This window comes from Linepithema humile, chromosome 1, assembly GCF_040581485.1.
Source record: "Linepithema humile isolate Giens D197 chromosome 1, Lhum_UNIL_v1.0, whole genome shotgun sequence".
Lineage (NCBI taxonomy): Eukaryota > Metazoa > Arthropoda > Insecta > Hymenoptera > Formicidae > Linepithema > Linepithema humile.
In genome coordinates, this window is record NC_090128.1 from 43,667,469 (window position 1) to 43,695,461 (window position 27,993).

Genomic DNA, 27,993 nt, shown 5'->3' on the forward strand with positions numbered 1-27,993 from the left:
TACGTGCTATTTAATTAATAACGTAATATAACGAGAACCGTCAATATCATGCTGGTATTTATCATTATTTTCGCGAGAATTCTATCAAATACTAATTATCTATCAAGCTGATTCACTTATGCCGCTGTCGGCACGTTTTCATTTTAGTTTTGACATTGCGCTGAGGGATTAATTATGAATAGAAAAAAATATAACACTATTTATTAGCGCGAGAATTTTTGAGAGCTCGGTACGAAATGCTTGCCGGGAAGGTAAAAGAAGTGTGTAGAAAGAGACCGTTAGCCACTGTCAAAGACGAGATGTATGTACGTCTTTGTCGCGAGCCCTTCCGTCTCTAGCTAGGGTTCCGAAAGATAAAGAAAACCGTTTCAATTTCCCTAATGCTCGTGCAGTCCCGCTTCTGCATCCGATCCTCCTCTTTCTTCCGCTCTCACTTTTCCTCCTTCTCCTACACCATCAAACTCCGTCACTCCGCTTTATTTGTCTTCCGCTTGCCTGTTCTTGCTCTATCCCCTCTCCCGTGAAGCTTTTCCACTTCCGCGTCGTCGTTTCCGCAGCTTTTCCGCTTTCGTTCCTTCCCCTTTCCGCCCGCGTCTCTCCTCGTTCGTCCGGCTTGCTCAATCTGACGTAAACCTGTGGTCGACCCCTATCTAACCTGAGGGACGAGAGAACCTTCTTTGGATAATCCGCGCGAGTCCGTAGTTTCCGGATAACACGACAAAGGGTAAAACAGCTTACCGCGATCCTCGAGCGAGGATCAGTGAATAGCGCTTGGATTGGACTTCTTCGCAAATCACGATCATGATTATCTACTGGCTTAATATTAAATGTATTATAAATAAATAATTTGTTTAAATTTGGATAATATTTGAAAGGAGTGCTCGGTATAAATCTTAAATATTTAGATATGTTAAATTCTAAGTTTTTTTAATTTTAACTACGTGAACATAAATGTATGTGCGCGCAAAACGCGTAATTAATAGCGATGATTAAATTTACATGTATCGCATAAAAAAATCAAACATATGTTTTATTTAAATTTTAAATAAGAATTTTTATTGATTATTTACTTTTTATATTTTTAAGTCATTTTACGAATAAAATTTGCAGACGTAAGAATAAAAGATTAGAAAATATCAATTTTTACAATTAATCAGAATTATTTAAAAAGTGCACTCAAAAATAAAAATTAAATTCAATGACTTCTAATGATATACCGAGGATTAATGTATTTTTGGAATACATTGATAAGACGATAGCCAGTAATAAGATGTCTTAATACAGTTGCTTAATACAATACGAATATTTAATCGACGTAAATCCAATAGTGGAATATTAACCGACTATTGTTCTCTCTTGGAAATAGAGTTTACGTCAAACTTGTATTCAATTTCCGTTATCTTATTTCGCAACTGCCAAACTAAATCTTTCAGTTTCAATTGTCCGGTAATTATTGTAAGATCAACACACACATACACGCACACAATCCCGCTACGATTTAAAATTGCGCAAGAACGAACCTCGCGCATTTGCATATTTGCAATCACGTGTTCCGAGAGTTTTGCACGAAATCCTTGTAATGTAATTTCTGTAATTAAGCGTAATTGATCGCGTTCTCTCATCGTGATAAGGACACGGGGATGGATATACCGTATATACCCTAATCCTTCAATGTGTTCTCATTTGCTTTGCATCATCTTGCTTTCCTTTTATCCGCGGATAATTAAGAAGATTGCTTTCAATTTCAAAATTGAAATCTTTTGGTTACTGATAAAATTCAAATAATTTTCGCGATAATTTTCGCGATAATTTTCGCGTTTTTTTTTTCATGAATAGTCATTACGACAGATTGATAAAATACTCCAAGAGCGTACGGAAAGTTGGGCACCGTAAATACAGGCAGATCTTCTTCGACGAAAGGATTGCGAGTGGCGGGGTACTCCGGGACACTAAGCCCAGCTAATGAAACGAATATATCATCATGGCCGAGACCAAATCCGTTTCTACTATTACTACACACGCCATTACGTCCCTGACGCCGTGCGTTAAGCGTCCCATTTAACCTCATCTAAGCTCCCTGCTAAAGCGTATGTAACGCGTTTGCAATTGAATCCCACCAAGTTACATAAATCCGCAAAATTGTACCTTGAAGTTAAGTTAGCTTGTTTGAAATTGCGGTGACGCTGCATCCAGGGCGAGGGAAGTGGCAGCGTTCTGACAATGAAAAGTAATTAGAAAGTTTAATAGCAGTTGTTTACGCGATTATGAAGCGGGAAAGATTTAAACAATCCAAAGAGAATGGAAAATATTATTGTATCTGAAATCTGACTTTTGAGTGAAAAGTTGGTTCTATACATATAAAGACTTAAACTAGTACAGACATATTAAAAAGAAAAATATTTATTAAATCGATTATTCTCTCTTGATGAACATTATATTAATTTTTCGCGGCCGCAATTCGAGATATTGAAATTCTGGCTTGCAAAAGTAAATGGTTAATATAATTTCCGTTTCTTAAATTTGCGTATGCCGTAATATCATTAAAGTTTACAGTTTTTAATTAAACTATGAACGGTACAGGTCGAACTAAACGGTCAGCGAGCGAAAGCACTTGGTTCTCAAGCGGCTAGTAGTAATGGATCCTTAACGATCGTCCGGAATTGTTTGCGCCGCTGAAACGAGTTAATGCAGGAAAGTCTCGAAGGTTACCTGCGGGAATAAGCGAGGGCTATGCAAGATAATACCCAACCGTCTCTTTTAAGACAAAATCTCTTCCGAAAGCTTCGTTACGTTAGAATGAGCCACGCTGGGATCGTTGAACTCATAGTTAAATATAAATAGATACTTTTATGCAATTAGTTAAATTTTTAACTTGGCTTTGTGATATATCTATTAACCTAATGGTTTTAATGCTATTTTTTAAACGCTATTTTTATTTTTATGGATTCACAAAAAAATCGATAAATTTGTAATGTACTTATTAGTGAAAGTTTGAGAGAATTTTAGTAAATTAGTAGATCATTATTTTCGGTTTTAAGCAAGTATCCGTCACAAAATGTCAGAGTAATTGGAACGAACGTTAGAAAGTCAATGTGAATATCTTCCACGAATTTATTACTTTCACGTAAACTGTTTTAAAGCGTCTTAGACATCGGCAGGTCTCGACGAGAAGTTCTCAAATCTTCTTAGCGTACGCTTCAAGGTACCTTCGCCGCAGTACGCTTAAACTCGATGATTGCGTTTGCCATTCACTGCGTTATTTACCAACGGTTCAAGACTCAGAAAAGTATACTCGATGGTAAAATTTACAAAGTACATAACGGAAGTTAATGCGAATTCTATGTAATTCATGATTTTCATGGCAAAAAATTCATATAAATAACAAACAAAATATTAAGCGAGGAAAATGCCTTCGTTGATCTGAAATAAATTATGTAAAATGTGAAAATTGGGATGGTTCGCACTATTAATTAGGAGACACTTCTACCGATCTACCGATTCCTACCACGTATACGCCGATCCTTCCTAACTTCCCAATGCTATCCAAATTGCTGAAACTTCTCTCCGAGTTACATTTCCATGCGAACTTTATCTGCTAATGCAATTTGTTCCACGAATGCAAATGTCAGAGGTCAGAGTGGATATCCACACTTTACGTTATGCGTAATGACTCGCCTCGTAAATGTTGTTTTATAAACTATAATTCGATTGCGCATGAGCACTTCTGCCATAAACTACTGAAAATTTAAAAGAAAACTAAAAGATGAAGAATAAAAGACGATCTTTTACCGAAGGGCATTTGCATTTTTTATGCAAATGCAGAAAGAATAGAAACAAATGTGCCTACATTCGTGCACGAAATGTAAGTTCTTCCAAGAGTACTAGCGTAAATTGAGCATGACTTTTTATTTAGCAGGAAAAACTTGGGACAGTTTGTTCCAATGCACGACGAAGTCTAATTAGGAAAGATATCGACAGTTCCACTGTTTTGTCTCTTGGTATTCTTTATATTATAATGTGCCAGAAAGTATTGCAGTCCCTAGACGCTTTTAATGCAACGGCGCCCCTGGGAAACGGATGGTAGATGCGAGTTACCAACTGGGAAAATGTTCATTATTCAAATTATCCGGAATACAATAACCATCGTCACGTGATAGCTCTCATCGATTGAGTTACACGACCATGTTGTAGCGCAATGCCTTCTGTAAGACAGGTCGCATTAAATGTGTCCACGCGGGGTGAATTATGTTCAGCTGTATAACACTATGATTTATGTGTGTATATTTATTTCGAGAGAAAACATAATTAATCGTTGAAATAATAATTCCGTAATATTTGAAATTACTACAAAGTTCTAATTTTAAAACTTTAAAAGTGTGTTTCTGAGCTTCTAAAATCCATTCTAAATTAAAAATAGTTAAAAATATGAAATTTTTTGAGCTCTCTTATTTTCGGTATTCTGGGTACAAAAGTTAAAAGTTGTTTTAAAAGCTGTTGCGAATTTTTGAGAGATAAAAAATATTTTTTAAATCTAAATCGGATATTATTTTATTGTATTTATATTTATGTTTTTCTGTTATTCTACTTTATTTACCTTTTATTATTTTACTTTAAAAAAAAAGAGTAAAACTGTGAAAAACCGGCAAAATAGTAAAAATTTCTGATACATATACATATGTATCGATCTGTTTGGAGCAATTCCCTTTTTTGCTATAAATTGTTCAAAGTAGGCGCGAACAAGTTTACAAATCGCATTATGCACTTCTTTCTTCGATCCGTCTGCAGTCGGAACCACCCAGAGGGAACTGAGATTTTTTTCCCATTTTCAACGAGCGGACGTCGTCACTCAGAATATGGTAATCGTTGACCGGCGCTTGATGTCCCCCATCAATCCGCGTGGAGCGCGGCATTCATTCTCGTATCTGTCGTGGCTGTCGTGAGTTTATCGCCGACAAAATGCGGCGGCACTCGTTAACGACATGAAATACGGTCGTCCATAACGAAGGGACTCTTTTTGGGGGGCCACACAGGGCCGCGGGTAGCGGTGGTGATATTTTCGCTTTCGTTGTTTCGTATTCCTGCCTCCGCGTACGGCTCCCGATGCCACGCCGCGACGCGTTATAGGGCTTTAAAAGGGCGTCGTAATGATCACTGGTCGGCGTTGATTAAAAAAGCTTCATCCCTTGACGGGGACGCGTGCAAGTTGCGTGCTTAACAATTTGGCACGCGTTTAAAGTTAGCTTCGTACGTTTCTCAATCATCGACTAATTAACTGTTTTGATTAAATACGAAATAAATTAATTATATTTGTTTAGAAATGTAACGCTTTCTATAGACGATTGGTATTTGGCATACTATTACACTTTTTCTGTTATTGCAGTCTTACATTGTTTGTATTTATTTAGTTTTAATTTTTTATTCTCTTTTATTTGTAAGATAAAATCTATAAGCCTTTTTTGGCTGACTTGATCAGCGACCTATCGACTTGGCCAGTCCAACATCGACACAGTCTCTTGATAATCGAATATCAACGATTCGATTTCAGACAAGGATTCTAACAGCCGCAGTAAATAGCGTTACATGGTTTGACGAGTACCAGGTTTTCTACTCTGGACATTTTTTAATAACATTAGTGCAAAACGCCGTCCGTTGTTCGCTATAATCTCGCGCCAGCTCGCGTCGTTTTACGACAAAAAAATCGCTCGAGTCCTTGTAGTAGCCACGAGGATGAACGAATGCGACGGCGACTGTACCGCTGATGTCGACGGGAAGACCGGAGACACGGCGGGAAGGGAATTTAAGCCGCGAGGATAATCCGAGCTTTAAAGTGTTAGAGCAATAGCGCTACTTCTCGCTTGCCTGCCTATATTCCACTCGTTTCCGCTCACCACGTTCATTGACGTATTCACGCCGACGATGGACATCGGCATTTCGATGTTCCCTTTATATTCAGAGCGCAGCAACGATGCACAAAGGTCGGTCTATCTTTCGTCGAGCGTGTCGACCGTGGGCATAGTTCACGCGAATTGATATTTTGTCTATCGCTAGATACATCGATATTTAAGGTCATGGAACGGTGATGTTTATTTATTTAAAAATTTTTAGTGATTTTTCTGAGTTTATTCTATGAGACTAGCTAACAATGATTCAATTTAAGAAACGTTTTTAAAAAATGCACTTTAAATTTCGATGTAGAAGGTTAGTTTATAATAACTTTTTACCATTTTCCCTTATCACGATAAAATTAAATTTGAATTAATTAACTACAAACGTGATTAATTTTTGAAAAAAAAAATGAGATATTATCAAGATTATTATAAGATCTTATAGCCACTAACTTTGCCGAACAGAACGATGTTAGGGAAAAAATTGTTGACGTAGCTGCACGTTATCTCACAGGTAGCCTCGTAAAAAGCACACACAGGCAGAGAACTGACATGGTGGCCGAAAGGATCGGATGAGGGAGAGCAACGGGAGCAAACGTGAATTCGGTTATCGGTTACCCATAAATCGAAACTGAACGAGCCGATCGTAGTAGATGGATCATCATAATCCGAACGGATGATGCGTACAGGCGCCGTCGATTGAGGCTGCTCGCAGATTAACGAGAGTCGTGATTTTGTTGAAAAAAAAAAAAAACGATAGCAAAACAAATAGATGCGTTTTATGTACTAAATACATTTAATTGTGCAATTGCACAGTTTATAATCGATGTTGTCATGCGTATATTATAACACTTGAAACAGTAATTATAAACTACGATAATCGCAATAATTATGCTTCAATCAGAGATAGTCATTAGTTTATATAAATAATTTTGCATTTACAGTTATAATTATTGTTCAAATACGGCAGGATTAAATTTCGATATCGTAACTATTGCGATGAATCTGATGGCAAATAATAAACGCGATTTATATCGCCTTCTGCTACCAACATTTTTCCATTCCGCGACCTCCGAATCTCTCTGCGCTTTTGAATAATTAAAATACACATGTCCGAATTATACACCGGCGAATGATAAAAGAGCGGAATTCTAAATATCGCCAATGCCAAGCTTGATTATCGCAAATAGCGGGATACAGAAAATTTCTCCTTAATATGCGACAACGTGTTATACGCCTGCACGAATGAATACGCGTGCATTATTCATCTAGAAATATTCCGCGGGAATAATCGGACAGTGCGTGGTGCGAAAATCATAATGAATTATGCTTACACTGCCTTGATATGAATTTGACGTGGGCGTGAGCCCGCGTAAGAAGAAAAGACGAGTCGACGTTTATTCTCGAAATATTCGCCCGGATATTTTGCGTTGCACCGCCGACGGGAATGGCGAGCGCGACGGCGCGGCGTCGGAGAACAAATGATTTAATGAGAGAAGGGCTGGAAACCCGACAGTAGCAGCCAACCGGGAAATGAGAGAGGGAAAAAGGGACACTGGGATAACAGGAGGTGCGAGTGAGACGGAAAAAATACGGCCTGCGAACACCGGGTATGAACCCTCTGATGCAGCGAAATACCAATGAAACTCGAGCGAGATGGAAAGGGGATAGAGATCTGCGTGTGGAACTTTTCGGGACAATTCCCGCACGCGCGCGCTTTCTCTCTCTCCTCTCCCCCCTCCCCCTCCCCTTCCATCGCCAATTTTGCCTCGGATAACATCACACGCGATTAATGCAGAGCTTATTCAATAGCGCTTATTCTTAGTTACATCCTCGCGTCGCAAATATTTGATTTTCCTTTTCGTCCTGCGAGATCGTCTGCACCATTATCCGCTTCGCTGAGTAACCGATCGAGTTGGAGATATTCCAAATACGGAGCTTTCAGAAATGTTTGGATTGCGGCAATGACGCCTGTATCTCTTGCTCCTCGCAGGGATGATAATTTAGCCGGGCTGAGTCGCGACTACGTTCAGAGAGATTGTACGAATCCCGTGGATCCAACTTTACCGCGCTTTAAATGAACGCGCTCGGTACGTGATGAAAATTTGAGATTCGTTACTGCGACGAGGGCCGCGAGGAAGTTTCAACGTGTCAAGATTAGACGCGCAACTTTTAGCTATTCTGTAGCGACTGTTTCGCGCGATAAAAGTTTCTCGCTGCACTTTATAAAACGGAAACGTAGGAACAGTAAACAGACGTAACTACCGCCGCGTCTTTTTTAGTTACGTTTTATGTGTGTAACTCTATGTCGCGCGGGGCTCTATGCGGCTTCCACCTACCGAAAATGTCCCGGGCGACGACAGTACGCTTTTTATGGTCTTTGGTGTCAAACAAATTTCCGTCGACCGAGGTCTCGTTGGAGATGACATTTGATGCTCCGGGCAAAAATCTGCGAACGCTCCAACGAATCGCGCAACTCCGCAGGATTCCCTCTTGGGAATCGCGACGGGTGGCATTGTAAAACTTTTACGACACGCATTATGACACGGAGCGTAGTCGGTCGCGTTTGGCGGAATGTGAAAAAAGGAAAAAAACGCTGTACGTTCACGTATATCGGCGCGGGAGTACCGCGCTGAGATCTCGTCGCGCGTAAAGCGAGCGTTATGATTTTCGCGCCTCCCTTCGCTCCACGTTTATTGAAAGAATTTACAACGACAAAAACTTAATAAAGGCCGCGGCGCTCTTCGTGGCTGGCGAGCACTGGAATGAATCATGTCGCTTGGCGAAAATCCTCGGCGCTAGATTACAACAGGTGCATGTTGTAAAAATTACAACGCTATTCGTTACAGCGGGCGAGAGACAAAGAGAGAGAGAGAAAGACAGAGAAAAAAGAACTAAAGAGGACACCAGCGGATCGTATTCATGGGCAAGTAGAAATGGTATACCATTACACTGGCAGAGAACGTGTATGCGACGCGTGGATATCCTCACGCACACACTCTCTCTCTCTCTCTCTATCTACACAGAGAAAATGCTTTCGGCTATTGTACCTACATCCACGTATACTTGAGTCCGCAGCTTAGTTTAGCTACGGTTTATGCCATGATGTAAACGCTCGATGTGTATATATATTACGTCTACACGTTTCTACGGGGCAATCCACCTAATATCCTCGTTTTAATGTTAAATGCATATAATTTACGAGGAACGTGGGTAATTATTAAAATGAGTCATATACTGTTACTAAATTACTAGTGAGTAATATGATGTAATATGCTTTATTTATGATAATATAGATCGTTCATGTATTTAGCAAGAAAAACATGCAAAATATACATGAGAGATTTCGACCTTTTTATTTCAAATATAAATATTGATATTAAAATACTGATATCGCAATTTTTATTTATTATTTTGTTTATTTATATTTTGTTTAAGTAAATAAGATGAGATATTTAGCAACATGATGAAGGTAAAGGTGCCTTTTGCCTCGCTATAATTACTCACAAACTGAAGAAGGCAGTAAAATAATTGCTCGACCGAAGTTAGTTTTCAAGTCGAAAATACTTCAACTCGGCGGTGGTGCAAATGAATATGCAAAATTATCACGCAGTCCGCCGACGCTCTGTTTTACAAAGGTGGAGCTTGTTTCAATTGCCGATAGTTTGTGCCGCGGGCTGTACGCGCGCGATGAAGAGACCCGTAATAGGAGCGTGCTACCGATGAAATTAAAATGTAATTCCGCACTCCGCATTGCACCCTCGTAATCTCCGCGAGCATCCCCGGGTGTCGCGACGGCGGATACGTACATCACGCGCTGGGTTTCTCTGTGGGCCCAGGGGTCGCGCAGGAGGGACAAGCGGTTGTGGGACGGCTTGCGGATTCGTGAGTGGTTGCGAGGGTAGGCGCTGCGACGCGATGCGCCACACCGCACGCTAGTTCGAAGGGGAGGACTACCGGGTTACGAGCTTAGCGCGTCGGTCCGGGTTATTTGCATATTTTAATCTAACGGTAAAAAGTCGTGCGACGCTAGTTTTCCCCATTAGTCTGGGGATACGACTTTAAACATAACCGCGTATAATATTGTACACGGTGCGTATCGCGCGTGATGAATGTAAACGAGCGAATGTAATACGCGGTTTTACGCTTTAAAAGGGAGCACCGATGTCGCTGGATTACGTCATGGTTATTCAATTTGTTAACTATTTCAATACTGGGACAAAGTATCTCATAAAGCATCTCGCTACAAATATTGAATACACATTTATATTCAATTCGAGAAATGCGGACAAAGGCATTATTGATTGTGAAGAGAAGAAAATGTTATTTTATTTTTCAGTTATATCTGTCGTGTTTTTTATTATAAAATAAAATATATTATTTGTTAGATACTTTTTGTCATAAAATAAAAATTTAGTATTTGAAAAGATAATACATTAGATTTTCTGCTCGTGATACATTTAACGAAGTGAAATGTTGTTACGAGTGAATGGCGCGAGATTCATGAAGCAATTGTACGAAATATAGACCGTTTTCATCTGCCAGTGTATTTCGGTGATTGCTTTACACGTTTCGTTAAAATTCGATATCTGTAATTTTTAGCAATACTATCAAACATCACCGATTTTATTAGAAACTGAACAACAATAACGCTCCCTTTGCACGAGAGAGCACACAATTTTTATCATAACTCGATTCGTGCGAAATGGCGAATCGCGCGACTCAGTATTGGATTTTTAGGTAACTTTTCCAGGTCGTTTCAATTTTCATCCAAATCGACCGATTACACCCATAGCCACGCATACGAAAGTAATTACATTTTTGGGACGCCATCTGGAAAGGCTGATCGCGAAGGGCGCGGAAACTGGCGTTGGATTTTGAGAGAAATGAAATTGCAATTGGGAACACCACGTTCCCAGAGTGTCACACTTTTTCACGATTTTGCTGATTAAACGCTAATAAATCGTTGTGCTTGGAAATTGTATAAATGATTGAATGGTTTCCAGTAAAAATTATATAGGGCGTTGATAACAAACGTAATTTGAGAAACAACTTAAAATTTCTCATTGAAAGTTTTTTCTTCCTATTATTTTTATTCTTGAAAAAGATATGTAAAGTCGAATTAAACGAGTTATTGTTGCCTCTGCACTCGTTAGATAGAAAAGTAGAACAGTGTTTAATTGAATCATTTTATGTTGTTACAAGGATAAAAATCTGAGCAAGCCGCTACCATGGATGCAGAGAGGAAAAAAGGGCTCTTGCTTCGAGATGAGGGATGAAAACATAATGCGGTGATGCTGTATGGTAAGTGATGATTTTAATCATATCCTAAAAAAGTAACATAAAAAGTAGACATGATTTAATAAAGTAAACCCAACATTATCGTTAACTCACACAAACACAATATATTATGTATCTTGCAAGAATTGGTTGTACTAGGATTAACAGATCATAATATTTTCTCCTTTCATTTACGTGCATCAATTTCCAAATGAACATTTATTAGTCGCATAACAGAAAGTGAACTGTTTATTTGATACTGTTAATGTGTTCAAACTTGCAGTATATTGTTTAAAAGAAAATACTAATGAATTATGATACGCAATATAAAAGCAAACAAATCTATGCATTCATAACGAGTGCTTATATTTATTGCTATCAATATTTATGTATTCGTTTAATATTGTGTCAAATTATTAACGAATGCGTAGCTATTAATCGAATCGTGAAAGCTTTATATTATATAAAATATATGAGAAATATTATGTAGGTAAATATACACGTGTGCACATTCCAATTATAAATATTTCACAAATAAAAGTATAATTTTTATATTTATCTGTTTGGAATTACAAATAATTTCTTTACATTTTTTATATTAAAGCTTTGAACTATTTTACTGAAAAATATGCCTAGAATATATAGGTAAAATTGTGATTGTGAATGTTTAATTAATTTGGATAATAAATTTATCGAAAACGACATAAACTTTTAATCTTGATATAAATTGCGAATATACAACTATTTGTAAGAGGATGTTGATAAGATAATTTGCTCGATCTTGGATTAGCAACATCCTGCTAGGAAAGCCATGGAATCTAAATCTATTTTCCGGTATGGTCAATAAATTTCCGGCTATCGACCGCCATTAATTGCTGGAATATATCATCACATCGAAACTGCGCCGGTGTAGCAGCGGTGAGGTATAATTTACGGAAACAACGTGAGTCATCCATCATAAGTGCCACTCGCGCGACAATTGTTCTTTCATGTCTCAGATCGGAAAATCTTTAAATTTATTCACTTCTTTTTTAATTTCACTTTTGAAATTTTATAGGTGTTTCTACACAGTAGATCTCGTTCATAATGTTCTGAAAATCAATAATAAAGGAAATAATTTAATAATTTTAATGCAATACAGGCGTAATACGTTTGCAAAATATGGGAAATAAATCCGAGTTATTTCTTCTCAATCAAATTAGCTGATCAAATAATCTTTCATTTATATTAATTTGAAAATTTTTTCAATATGCTTTTTTGAAAATTTTATAAAGATTCTTTGAGCTCATGATAAATACACAAAATTGCACAAATATCGAAGAAAATGGTATAAACGCATCCGCAAAGTCGCCATTCATACTTTTTAACAATATGACATGCCGCGGTACGAATGTGCGGTTAATACTATGTGCGATTAAAATTATAATTTAATCTGAAGGAATCACATAGGCGACCTATTTATGAGCGTGTATGCGGTGAGATCGTAACCATAAAATTCCGACCGCTGACAGAAATTACAAAACGATGCAATGCCTTCGGTATAGTTTCCGCGCTTCTACCTCCACCGCGCGCTTAAATAATTCATACTCTCTCGTGTTCCTAGCATAATATTTTCCGACCTTTCTGCGCCGCAATGTGCACGCTTGTACGGGACGACGATAGAACGGAATGTGCCCGGAGCATACATAAAAATGAAGGAGAAAAATTTTGTCACTGACTAGCGTCCAAAAAAAAAGTATCACTGTTTATATGTTGTTTCCATTTATACATCCGGATTATTTACGGCATTTAAGCTCGTTATGATTATCCGCAGAATCATATTTGTGAAAGCTAATTATCATAAATCACGAATTTATTAATGCGTTATTAAGTACCGCGGGTAAATATTTATTAGCGTGTTTGTTAAATGATTTGGAGGGTCGCAGTTTATTAATCCGTAATTTTCTCCCATATAGAAACTATGTCCAGTTTTTATGCTTCTCGGGGTTTCGAAAGCAGAGACTTTCTAATAATGAGAGCAGCGCACCACACTCGAATCTGCCGAGCTTGTCGCTTATACGCTACTACTTAAATGCAAATTCTTTATGAAAATCTGACATACCGCGAACGCCGGTAAAAAGCAACGATATTGCCAAGTCGCCCGTATACACAGAAACGCGGAGCGCGCGCCGCTTTGCCGTTAAAAGTGTAGGGAAGAAGGAGCGTTTCCTTCCTCCGTGTAAGTGAGATTCCCGGGTACGCTCGGCATACAAGCGCGTATTAATTAAGTTGGCTTCTAATTAATGCAGAACCCACTTCGACCGCGAAGGATCACTTAGGATGGAACTTCCCTTTAAGCTGTAATTACATTTACGGTACACGTGTCGGTGTATATCCGTCGGCACCTCGTGCCGCACAATATGAAGCTGCTACCCTCCCGCACCGCTCGCACTTATCGCTCGCACCCTCACCGTCGCGCGCTCTCCTCCTCTGTATATATATGTAGATGGGTGGATATTTGTTCCGCAACCGAGCTCAGTTTTGGCTGGAAGGGTGCGCGCGTAAGAATATTCATCGTGTGTCCTGAAAATGGCATCCAGGCATTTTCCAGGCGCGATGCGAGTTGACGGCATCGTACGGCCGTCATCGCCGAGAAGATTCCCGTGCGAGCGCGCGTGCTCATCGGCGCGTTAAATAGATCATGCGAAAAGCATTCCGAATCAGTGGTGTGATAACGTCAGCCCCGTCGTACATGTACGAACGACCACGTCACTCACCATTTCTCCCTTTTAATGTCGCCGCTGGCATACTGTCGTTGGCAAAAGCGCGCATAGCACTGGCGCCAGTATTTTCTGCCTTGATTTGCATTTTACGATTTATTTATGACTCGTAATTCGATGTTAATTCTCTGTTACTCGGGCAAATTGGCTTTGCGATATACTTTTTTATTTTCATCATTAAGATGAATACTTAGATCATTAAGATGGATACTTAAGATCAATACTTACTAACAGAACTAGCAACAATAATCGTAATTATGTTGAGACATTTAATACAGTCCGCGATCAAATTAACTATGTATCTGCGGAATGAAGATTGCAATGTCTCACGTGTGCGAAAGAAATTAACAAAACTGGGTTACGAACAATATAAATGTGTAGATTTAATTAGGCGATTTAACTAGAGGAATAAAGTTGCTGCTCCACTGATATTTATTTCGATACCAAATATGCAGACTAATGTTCGGAAATTCGAAACTTTTATGTAGAAAATTTGCATACGACTGACTAAAAAAATATTAAGTTATGTTTGCATAATAACATTGGTTACAATTTTACTGATAATTTAGCTGAAAAATAAATTGCATTATATAATGTAAATATTCTAGTGATCGAACATTTAAGAGTTAATTATTGAAGATATAATTTTTTCTATTTTTTCACATTATTTTTTTTATCTTTTTACATACATAATAAAAAACAAAATTTACTTAACGGAAATCAAAGTAAAATTATGATTATTAATTCAGAAGCTATTAAATTAATTCTGGGTTTTATATTTATAAAGAGTAAGTAATAATGTGTTTACCTTATATCCAAATAAAAATTCTAATACAAATAGAAATATGCAATCTTTTATTTTTAATCATAATTTTATAATATTAAAAAAAACATTTTTGGTGAAAATATTTTATATAGATATAATGAAATTAATATACCTATAGATGTTCACAATGATATGTAGATATATATGATGTATGTAAGTTCACGCTTCGCCATTATATTTAACATGTGACTACTACGTCTGCCGAGTCAATATCGACTGTGCCTTTTCTCGCCTTTTCCCAAGCCTCTTCTAGGACAAAAACGCGTGTTTGTTAGTGACCACAGACGCGCGGTGTTCGTATCGTGCATGAAGGGATCTCGCAAAGGGCGTCATAATTGCCAGGGATAAAAGTCCTGCTCTTTTTTTTGCGCTTTTTTCAACGATTCACTCACGCGATGAAACGCAATCTCTCGCGGTGCGTACGCACTAGGCAAGGCAAAAAGGACATAACGGAAAGGGTGAGAGAGAGAGAGACGGGGGGAAAGTGTGTATGTATGTGTGTGAGACAAAGAGGAAGAAACCATCGTTATTTACAGCTTCGCTCGCATATCCACCGCGAGTAAATACCGTTCCTCTCCATACCTCGTATTTGCGCCGCCCATGCTCGTTCCGACGTAAAAACTCTATTTCCCTTTGCAACGTCGCTATCGGCTCTCACCACTAGTTTCAAACTGGATTTTCGCGCCTCTGTCGCATCCTTCTCTCTTCTATTTCTTTCTCTTTCTCTCAGATTCTTCTTTCATTCGAGCACGATCGACTTTTCTCTATAAAGTACTTTGGGAGCTCATTTCCGTTGATCTTGTTGCCGTGCAAAATTGCTACCTGATTCTGCATACGTACGTGACTACCATAGTGAATGACAATCCCGCATAAACGCAGTTATCATAGTCGTTTAGTTAATGTTTCGCGACAAGTTGCACAGAAACTGCGATTTGCTTGTAAAAATGTCAACTTAAAAAAGTCTCATTTTGCCTCGCATTCACCTCACAAACCAGCCAGGAAGAATTGTGTTAAATTTAAATGAGATAAACGCATTAATGATTTCTCTGACCGCTCTTAGCTTTCCGACTGCAGCACATTTCCTCAAACTTCATTTTGTTCGAGCGTCATACGCTTCCCTTGTAAAGCTCTTTCCAAGCTCATTTCCGTTGATCTTGTTGCGTCGAATACGTGCCCGTGCATACGTAATCTGACGATAATCCATCGAAGAGAAAGCTATTTGCATAATCGCGCAGTGAAAACATTATGACGTCAGAAAAATGCAGAAAATTTGCAAAGGTACGATAAACCGCCCTTTGTAAGAAAGGCAACATTTTATCTTTACGAGAATTAAGAGGCCTGCGTTACTCAAAAGTAATGCTCGCGGGAAAAACTATTCGACATTGATTTCACGTTTTACACGTTTCTTTTGTGACCTAGTTTTGCAGGCTAGCGCACGTACGTATTTTATGACTGCGATATTACAACGATAATTGTTAAATCCTGCACGTACAGCTTCTGCAATAGCATAAAGGACGAAAGCCTCTGAGAAAATTCTTCACCACAGTTACGTAATTACAGCGTTACAGCGGACCAGATCAGATTCGCGGCTCGCGAAATTAGGTGCATACGGAAAGCGGAAAGCTTTTTTGCATTGTGAATACGCGCGCGCGAAAGTGGCTAGTCGTGTTGCATTATACCGTTACGAGAATTGTTATTCGCATACGTGCCTATCGCGGCTGCGCGACATTCTAGAAAAAAAGACTCGTAACCATAATCATATAGATAGATGTTTACGAGAGACGTCGTATCAAAGCGGGGATTCTAGAAAACATGCAGAATACAGAATTCTCATTGGTCAGGGATTCAAATCGTAACGATGTCGTGCGAATTTCATGACGCGACGCGCTCGTTTAAACACGATAAAATTTCCTTCATTTTGCATATGCAGGATCATTTCACAGAGAGGACATATGCCATTGAACATAGTTATGCAATATAAAATAAAGTCCAAAAGTATTAGTTTTTTTGCTATAACTTTTAAAAACTTTAAAAATACAATTCTACTTCGGCAATAGATATATCTAGTCAAAATTTATAAGAACAGCAAAGGATTTTATATTACATAATTACATTTAATTTTCTATGAAACAAATATTCATTTAAATGTTTTTTTTTTTTTTTTTTTTTTTCTTTACGTATTTCAGAATGTTAACGAAATTTTATTGAAGTAATAATTGTTGGCGTAAAATGTGTACATAATTAACACGCATTTATTATTCGCGCAGCACAATTGTAAAGAAAAAATTATATTTTCCATCTCGTAATTTGTACATGTAATTTAATCAACGGCACCTATCAAGTAATTGTGCCAGTAATTAGCGCCCTAAAGTGAGCACTTTCATTTATCAAATTTCCGTCAGCAATGGATCGCTGATAATCGAAAATGTAATAAATTACGCATAAATATTCTATGAAACAGATTATTTTTATCTGCTTGCAGTTGCATATTGCCTGAGATATATATTGTAATTTATATCAATGATAGCACACTTTATCTGAGTTTCATATTTTCGAATATTTTGATATTTCAAATATTTTAGTTCTTCTTTGTAAAAATAAATTTTTAGAGTTTTTAGAGTTTGTCAAAAATTTCAAACACAAATGCTTAATTTTGAAAACTATCATTAAATGTGTAAATAACTTTGCTTTTTTGCTTTATTAAATTTTAAATAGACTACATTTTCTAGCATAATTTTGACTTGGGATTTAATTATAAAAATATTTAAAACATTTTTTTAATTAAAAAATTCCATCCTTGAAAATTCAAAAGCTATATTTATTTGTATTGCATAATCCTCGTGAAACGATCATAAACAACGGTGCATATTAATGAGAAAAAAATTCCATTCGAAATATTGAGACGCATTAAGTGTTCTTTATATCTACAGTGATTTATCGTCGAAAAATGTCGATAGCAAAGACGAGTTCCTTTCCATCTCGCAGGACAGGAAGAAAAAGTTTAGTATTCGTACGAGACGTTTATATACGCTCCGCTTCTATGTGACGGAATTTAATTCTGCAAAGTGCCGAGACCGTCGTGATCGATTGCGCGAGCTCACACTTCTAAACTGCTCCTTACTTTCGACAGTCCTCTCGAAAAAAAAAAGAAGCAGCCATTTGATGCAGGCTAATGCATATGCACGATACTCGCACATGTTGAGACGAATCGGGAATCGATTGACAGAACCGCCTCGACAAACAGGCCGAATTAGTCTTAACCTCTTATACATATGTATCCTTCATTACGTATGGGAGATCTCGTTATTTAATTCTTGTCGCGCGGGAAGAGCTAATGCTATTTTATAACGAATATAGAGGTCACGCATATAGAGGTGTACATCAAAATGTTAATTAGTGCATAATGATGTGGGTGTGATTTCTCATTATACGTCGATACGTTAATGGAATTTAAATAATTTCACATCATACGCGTGTAAAGATCAGGTATCCGATTATACCTGATCAATATCAGATATCAGGTTATGGCATCTATAGATGATATATGATTGCGAGGAATTAATTATAGTAACAAGCTCACAAAGGGCAAGTGGCCCCTTTGCCTCGGTTTCACAGAACCGTTTTAATGAACCTTTTCCGTTTCCCATATTCCGCACGCGTATTTTCGGTGATTTTATTTGACTTCTTCGTTCAATACGAATTTTAGTCAAAGGATATGTCTGCAAAATTGAATAATTTATTTCAAAATTACCCTATGGTAATAACATCATCAATATAATACAAATAATAAAACATATTAAATGAACAAATTTTACGTAAACTGTATATTAAGAAATATAACATGAATCAGCGATAACATCCACCACACGGAAGGATATACACACGATATGTGCGGTAGCAAACGAAATTATTGGAATTGACAAGGGACCACTGTCGATTGGATTTTGTAAGCCACATCGCCATATTTGCTTTTTATTTACGCCTCCACTTCGTAATTGCTGCGGTATGGTATTTCCTGATATCTCTATGTGCTTTTTAAATGGAAATTCCTCCTCCGCACGGAGATGACTAGAATTGTCGTTTTTTGTTCTAATTTATGTCATTCATTTAGTCGTCGTTATTTGTTTAAGAGGTTCTATCTTGAAGCAAGTTGTGTACAATAAGTATAATCGAACATGAACTACGAATAAAACTGTGCTTTATTAACGCAGTAAATTCTGAAAGGTATTATACGCTAATGGCATACAATCCTTTCTATTCCCATTCATTCTGCCTTAATTGGCCTATTTTTCAATGGTGGAGTCGAGGCATTCTCGAGAGCTCGGCAGAATTTTTTCGCGGAAAAGTGAAATGAGCGACGAGAGAAAATGCTAAGATGATGACGGCGAATTTCTCGTACAGTAGTAGTTTCAGAGTGGTTAACGATTCCCACGAAAGTCGGCGATGCGAGAGACTCTGCACGCTTCGAATGATGAGATGAATCTGCGTAATTGCTGGATCGGAATCGTGTGGTCGATCCTCATGTAATTAATATGCTTCGTATGGCCGACATGTATTTAGTGACGTGTACGAACGCGCGGCGGGTAAACGTAGAATGTAACGCTAGTTCGCATAATTAAACTCCTAGCAAATTCGTATTTAATTTTAGGCATTAACCGCACTAACAACGTATGTCACGTATAAGTTATACTACAATGTTTGTCAGTTTGAAAATTACAGTTTAAAGTGACTTGCGAATTATCGGCACAAACTATGATATAATGTTCATTTTAGATTAATCCGAGGGCTGAAATTCAAATACGGATCATTCAGATCAGACCTCGATCTTTCACGTTTTAAGATAATTAATAAACTTCAATATATTATCGCTTTATTAAATCTTGACGCAGAATGTTGCTCAGTATGTCGTAACGTATTTCGGAAAGTTTGTTTTTAATATCGCCATAATTTTTATATTTAAACATAATTATTTAAGCAAAAAGAAAATTACGCGATACTTCGCACTAACCAAATAATAAATGAACGTATCGTTTGCTGCAATAACAAAAAATATTTGTGCGCAATGTCTGTAACAGTTTGCCGCACGCTGCTTGAATCTATTGGCTTTCAGTTTGGGAAACGATCGCGTACTATAGTTCCAGCAAATACATATTTGTTCTCGTCTATAGGTGACAGGTAGGATTCACATGGGGAGATATCCTCCCAATTTCCTGTCCTTTCGAGCTTATTCGCTAACTCGGCAGCTTTTAGCGCGGATGATCTGTACACAAATCCCGAAAATCGAATTTCGTAGGTTCTTCCGTGTTAGGCATCTCTCCGTCTGGCAGGTACTACAAAGCGAATTTGCGAGAATCAGATTTCGCGGGTCGAATGCAATTTGACAGCATCGCTCGTTCGTCCACCTTGAAAGTTAACGGTGCAATGAATTCACCGCAATTATCTCATTGCTGACATTGATAGAGCTAGCCTCTTCTGCATCAAGCTTGTGAAGTAAAAATTAGCATGGAATTTTTAAAACGTCGAAAGTAAACAATAAGTGCAGTTTCTTGTTTGTGTAGAGATTCAAACGTTAGACTGTTTTTATTGCGAGAGAATTGCGTAGAGTTTCTGGGCTTTGACGTTACTTTTGAAAAATTCATAAATGTTATTGCTGTTCAAGAAATTAATGTTTAAAACTGTGCTTGAACACTCATCGAACAATAATGAAAAAAGAAGAATTTAAAAGCTCAAGAATGCATTCTTTGATTACTGTCTAAAAAAAATAGTAGGAAGGAAATCTTGCATTAAATTCCTTTTTTAAAGCAAAGATTTAGAGAATTTTTATTTTTTTGTGAAAAAGATATTTGCTTAAGATATATAGTTTCCGCTTGTAAAGCTTCAAGGGGCAGCACGGAAATGAGGATGTTTAGTATAATAGTTATACGAGTTCTACTTTTTTGTATACACAGGTCCAATTTAACGACTCGTATGAGTTCGTCGCTTGACGGGAGTGTGCAATGGGCGCTACGTATGAAACATCCATGAACAAAAAGTATTCGTGTCAGCCGGTCGTATATAAGCACTCACACAATGACCTCCAAGAGTGCAGTCGTTATTTAGCGTGTCACACGTATTTTATGAGACCGCGTCGCACAGCTTGCGCAACAAATAATATCAGTAGAAATATGAACGCAGGAGAGAACTGCATCTTTTTAACCCTTCACACTCCACATTGTGTAAAACGTTGAAAAAGATGCAGCCCTTCTCTTTCCAAAGATCCACGCTATTTCTCTTCTCGACACTGTGATTATAAAAGATACGCCATTCTCTAACGCACGACGTAGAATTGAAAAGATTCCAATTTACGCGCGTAAATTTGGAATAAATTGAAAATCATGATTATCAAGCAAATTATTCTGTTCAAATCGGTTTTTTAATCGAACATTTGAATTTCGATGAAACCAGAGATTAGAAATATAAAGAGTTTACGAACATTGCTTTGATATGACGAATGGAATAACCGAGTTGCAATAAAAAGTAGATCAATTACATTTCAAGTTTAACAACTTCAGAACATGCAGTATCCGGTTACGAGCCCGATGTGTAATATGTGGGAAAAAAACTTGCGGAATTCTTCCTTACTTTTCCTCAATTAACTACAATGCGGACGGTATCACCTTATTACAGACTCTACCGAAACAGCTCTTCGTGCGCCGCGGAAAACTTTCTACGGCGAAATTACCAACGTACGAATATATAAATTACACAAACAAGAAGTCACGAAACTTCACTCTTATCGCAATCCGCGCCCTGCCATGCGCACGAAATCTTGAACCGATGTAAAAAGTGGGCCAACTCTATATTAAACTGTTGAGATCAGTCGTCGTACAGTCTGTCGGCTGTGGATTTTGAGGAATAAATTTCCGTGACGCTTCTTAAGAAGTATTGTGTGAGTGAAGTTTGTACTTGGCGGAGTTCTTATTCAAGAATAATGGCTTTGTGAAGTCAGTCGCATTGCGTCCAATATCCAAAGAATAATTTTAAGTTTTTGATCCGTATTTCCGTTGTGCCTTTTTAAAGCAGATGAAATATAATACTTTGCGTGTCTATCGTTAACGTTTATGTGTGTGTGTGTGTGTGTGCGAATAGATTTATTTTCGTAAATAATTCGTATGTTAGATAAAATTGATGACGTCATAGTTATTTTAGAAGTTATAAAATTTAAGATCCCTTAAAATGTCAAATATAACGTTCAGGATTTTAATACTCATTTTATTTGGCGTTTCGCTAGTTTTACGCGCGAAACTTGTCCCTTTATTGAATTAGAGCTCTGTGTTTACAGATTGCGTCGTATATATATCGACTAAAACTTACGCAGAACTTTTGAAGAGAAATAACGATAAAAAGCGGAATCACATAGGTTAAAATATCGTAATTACCCAACGAGCGGGTATAATAGAGAACATTAGACATACGCAGTGTTTATTGTGCGCAGGTAGAATTCAACGTTTCAAACAGTTTGTACTTTATCCAACTACGTTAAATTACCCATTCGTCGTTTACATACCTGCATGTATATACATATCTCCCAATCATACGATAATATTTTAGTTAGAGCTACGCGTAATTTCAATATCATCTCAGCGTTTCATTCTCTCTCAGCGTTGTATTTTATTGTTGTGTATAATGTGAAAATTATATTACACTAATTTTATTTTTACACAATGCGAAAACTAAAATCTTTCAATCTGTCGAGTCATCTTCTTCGTCCAATGTTTTGACTTTGAAATTAACCTTTCATTCAAAGATAAACTCGTAAGAATTAATTTAAATTACAAATTGCATTTGTTCCAATCAGATTGCGTCTTAAAATACAAAAATTAATTTAAGTATTAAGATGTAGAAGTTGAAAAACAAACCAATCTTCGCAACAGTAACATGTTATAAGGTAGTTTAATTTAACTTCTGGGTTATTCAGATCCTGCTTTCTGTACTACTTTACATATTGGATGAAACTTTTCATCGTGGCTGTTCGTTTCGCCAGCGTTAAAAGTCGCTATATAATACGTATTAAGATGTGGTTGCTTCCGGCTGAAATTACGTCGGGGATTCATGCCCTTTGGAGGAAGTTCGATGAAGCGCGAAGTTACATCCGCAGCTAGTTTTGCAGGGTAGATCGAGAGGGTACGATAACAACCCTTTGCTCAACAGCACGAGAGACTTTTAAGCAAGGAATTTAACCATTTTGTGGTGAACTAACCAAATTTACGCGACTGAGGTAAAGTGGGTAGTAACCGTTCGTAGACAATTGTATTTAACTTTAATTTTACGAGATTAGACACTTTTTGCGACACCGTACTTCGAATGCAGCGCACATTCAAGTTATATATTGAACAAACAATCATAATTGTCGATGTCGATTCCGTCTTGTTTGATTTATAATTCATGCGTAAGTTTAGCGATTTCTATATCATTACAAATATTTGATTCAATGAAATTAAATGATATTTTATGCCGAAACAAATATTTTTTAAGCGATAACATTGCATTTATTTATATTAGCGGTAAAGGAGGAAAAATTACGATCCGCATTACGAAAATGTGTGTAATTACGCGGACCCGTAAATGTGGAATCTATACGAGGACAGATTTTTACAGAAGTGCTAATGCGTTATACCCCGTTTTATTAATAATACATTATTTTTCACAAACACAGAGTGTTGACTAAATAAACCCAACCTCTGAACTTTCAATATAACATTTAAAATTTAAATTTTGCACTCCGGTTTTTGTGTTCCAAAAAAATATTTTGTGAAAATGATTACCATCCTGCTACAAATATTTTCAACAAAATAGTAGCTTTGTCACACGAGGGCTCTCGCGTTACGGTAGAAAATGGCGTGCTTGCGTTAAAAAATTACCTCCTGTCGCGCATTTAGCGGTGACTTTCATCAAATGAAATTGTGCTTGACGATTTTCGCCGAGGGTGGAAGCCCGTTGAGGCGTAAAGTCGCATCCCCAGCTACTTTGCCAGGCGGATCGAAAGGGTGCGATGCGAACTCTTAGCGAAGAACTTTTCACAAAATGCGTTATAATTAATCGTAGGATATGCCGCCTCATAACGAAGCATCATTTTTCGTAAATATCAAAATGAAGGAAAAATAATGTCGAGACATTTATATCAAGTAAAATGCGAGAGGATGGCGAGAGTTTAAAAATTATCTGAATCTCGAAAACAGCATTTTATCAAAAATGTGCGCAATATTCCATTTTCAATGATACATTTTTAAGAATAGTTTTTGAATAATTGACAACTGAAAAATAAAGGAAAAAAGTTTAATATTAATCAAATGAGGAAAGCTATAAAAGGGATAGCGTGTGCAGATGAAATGCAGTGCGGTCATAAAACGCGTCCATCCGGATGGATAGCTGACAATAGTTTCGAGATGAAACTGTTTGCCTACGATATTACATCAAGGTGCGAGTTATTACGCGGCGCGGACGTAATTTTAGTCGTTCGCACAGAGTGATCAAAATTACGTCGTAAATCGTGGTTCTCGAAATTCGATGGCGCGAGAAAGTGCTTCCGCGAGCGTTTTGCCGCTCGGAGATCGACGAGACGACGACAAAGAGCCGACGAAGATATTCTCTACGCGAAACGATCGATAAGGCGGCTGAGAGAGGCGCGTCTCGCGGAGAATGGGTTCTTCGAACTGCGAGAGTCGAATTAAGCTTTTGACCGAGTGACTCGTACAACCTTGTAACAGTCTCGAATTTTGCTAAATTATCGTTTGCTGCGAAATTTGCGGTAAACAGTACGCGTTAATTAAACGTAAGAATAAATTAAAAATTTTTAACATATCTTGAATATTTAGTAAAAATATTTAATCTCTTTCTGTGAGAAAGAACTTCGTTAAAAAATGTTTTTAATTAAAGTTTTTATAATTTATAACACATATATTTGATTTCTAAAAAGGATTATTATTTTTATTTTTTAAATTTATTTATTAATAAAGACTCGCAAAGCCAATACTTTCCGATACCTTATTAATTTGAAATAATTTAATGAGTTTTAATATTTTTTGTACGTGAGAAGAATATTTGGACACAAATCAAGATTTCAAGCAACCGCATACTAACGCCCCTTTTATAGCAACATTACAAATTATTCGAAAGTTCCAGTTTCCATAAATCCTCGGCAAATCCTACGCGTTAGTTGTAAGTTACGGCGCATTAAGAGTCGTTACGTAATTCGGATCGGGATATACTCCATGCGCCGCAAGACGGCCGAAATTACGTTTGGGACTTAGTGCACGCTGAAAGCTCGGCGAGATGTAAAGTTATACCCGCCCGAGCACTCGCAATCGCCGGATAGAAAGCTTTGATCCTGAATAAAGTGCCGGCGGGAGATAGAGGAAGTTGCAGATAGAGAAAGGACGCGCGCTTCTTTCTCTAGGGTGAAAGTCGATACGAGTCGCCTCGACGCCGACGGCAGGCGTCGGGGAGTCGACTTGATTCCACTCTCTCTCTCTCTCTCTCTCTCTCTCTCTCTCTCTCTCTCTCTCTCTCTCTATTTCTTTTTTTCCTTCTCCGTATATGTTTGTCGCCGTTGAGGTTATCGTGCGATTTGAATTGTAATCCTTGAAAACTGCATTACGTGCCGCGTCAATAAAGTATAACGTGAAACAATGTGGCCGATGTTTTTGGCAGCTTTGGAGCGCAAGATTTCACCTCGGAATTTAACGCTCAATTGCGCACGACTCTTGCGGTTACACGCCGTTTCTAGTGCACTGTTGTGTTGCATTAAAAATGCATGAGAGAATGGCCAGCTTGGTACAGCGTGAGAGAAGTTAATTCACAATTACGATAAAAGCCGATTTTGCATCGATCCGCCCGTTCTGCGATAAGAACTTTATCTTATATTCTGCTTAAAGTATCATTTAATCCGAATCTCAATCCCAGTATTCTGACGATATGAAAGATAAAAAATAAAGTTGCGTGATTGAACATTTAATTCTGCCATGCTTTGATTCAAGGTTGGTTGACGAGAGTGTCGGGAATGTTTAACCGCAGCAACCGAGACCGTGGCTAATGAAAGCGACGTTTGATCATCGACCACAAAGTAATCGACTTACCGTGACTGACTCTGCCTTTCCCCTCTGGCTTCTCCTTTCACGACGTTCCGTATCGGGCTCTTCGCTCCCCTGTTTTCGATCTCGTGTTAATTAACGAAACACTCGCGACAGAGCCGCACGGTGACCACTTTCCGAAATCAGCGTACTCCAATTTATATTTTGACAGCTCCGATGTGCGACCGACAAGCCTTTTCCCTTCGATGCGTTTTTTCGCAATAAAATTTCGTGCACCTCGTAATCGTAATCGGAAGGAAATACGACGATTGCTTTTTTACTTAGCCTCTCAATAAATCCAATAACGTGAAAAGATCGTAAGACAAAGCAGACAAATTGAATTTTAGCTGCTGAAACCAATTAACGGACTATTCTTGCCGCGTAAAAAATTGCGTCGCACGCAGGCTTTCTGGCGGAGATAAAATCGTTCGATCACACGTCCTTCGATTTTTTTTATTCCAAATGTTCTCATCTCGATAAAATCTTATCGGAATCGATATGATAATTCGAACAAAAATGTGAGAAGCGATCGAAAGTTTGCGTTTATCACGCTCCCTTCCCGAATTTCCGTCGCGACGCGAAACTCGCGCACGACTTCCGCTCGCGCGAGCGCGGCGCTCTCCAGCCGCGAGTTCCGTGAATCGAGAGACTGCCGCTTCATCCCCGTCGAAGCACGGGGGTCGAAGTCCCGCGTCAGACTGCAGGGTGTCACCCTCGTTCGTATCCTCGAACCTCCGCGATTTCCACCCTACCGCCGTCATTCCGCGAGTTGTACGCATGCCCGCAGGAAATCCACCCTCGCCGTATCTCGGCACTGCCTCATATATATGTACGTGCCTCCACTCGAAAATCGTGGAAGCGTGCACGGGTGGGTGGGTGGATGGGTGGATAGGTGTGCGTGCGTCGGATGTCCACACGTGAGCGCGATTGGCAACGAGCGCGCGTTTAGGCGTGTGTGCGTAAACTAGTGTGAGTATGGGCGCTTCGAAGGTAAACACGCGTGCGATAAATCGCCGCTCGAGGATGCGTGCGCGCCGCCGTCGCCGCCGCCGCTGACGCCGCCGCCGCCGCCGCCGACGACAACGACGACGACGACGACGACGACGACGACGACGACAACGACGATGAAATAAAAATCGAGTGGACCAAGGAGGGTTACGGGTTTATCGCGTACTCAATTGCGCATCCCAATAGCACTGCGGTCTCGCGTCTCTCATTGATGATGTTCCGCCGTCGCAGTGGATATCGTGTTGCAACTTTGGCGTCGCTGAATAACCGGCTTCTTTAAGTAGATGACTATACGCGTTGTTGCGCCTCGGCGTATGCGTCCCGTTATTTACGAGCAGTTCTCGGGCAATCATAAATCTGCTTACCGTCTTTGATGAGATAACTCGTCGAGGGTACCTCTAGTATGGAAACTTCACGCCTTGTATCTGGAACACAGGCTCTAATTTATTGAAGAAACTTGCCGCTAAGTTCATGTGCTAAACGCTAAGCTTATTTACTTAATGATTCAGTTAAGTTGACTTGACATTTTACTTTTGGCAGCTGACGTGATAGCAATCTTTGCACACGCTTCGTTATTCGCTACGTAATTATTTATGTTATCTATATCATTTTTTGTAGGCAAATTTGGACATTAAATTCTTTTAAGATGTTATTCTAATTAAATATAATCCACTCTTTAAGAAGCATGTAAAATTAAATGGATGGTCAAACAAAACCAAGGGAAAGCTAAAAGATAGATAATAAATTTATAATTGCATAAATTAATTAGTTGGCAAATAGAGCGCGATGGTGGTAAAATGCTTTTAATTATAATTTTTTTTAAATATACAATATACATCAAAATTACCCACATTTTAAGATAGAATAAGTATGTGTAATATTGTTGTACCTTGCTCTAGTTTTTCTCTGAATATGCGAATCTTGTCGCGAAGATAAGACTGTCGTAAAAATTATATATTTATAAAATTAGATATTTAGTCGTAAAACGACAGTTTGCTGCAAAAAACACGCGTAGGTGGAATTGCTGTATCTCGCGTATATCTGGTTTCAGCTTTCCGCCTGTTTGATTTTCATTTCTATCGTGATTTTAATAGAAATAACCAGCGATTCACAAAGCGGAAAAAAAA

The 27,993-nt window shown here is 38.2% G+C and overlaps 1 long non-coding RNA gene across 1 annotated transcript in view; it reads right to left on the bottom strand.

Annotated features, from left to right (window-relative positions):
* Positions 1-26,594, bottom strand: part of LOC136996981 (uncharacterized) — a 35,439-nt gene extending 8,845 nt beyond the window's left edge. Inside the window, exon 1 of the long non-coding RNA XR_010887808.1 lies at positions 25,865-26,594. This is a non-coding gene — a long non-coding RNA (uncharacterized lncRNA). The remainder of the gene's footprint in view (positions 1-25,864) is intronic.
* Positions 26,595-27,993: the final 1,399 nt, after the last annotated feature.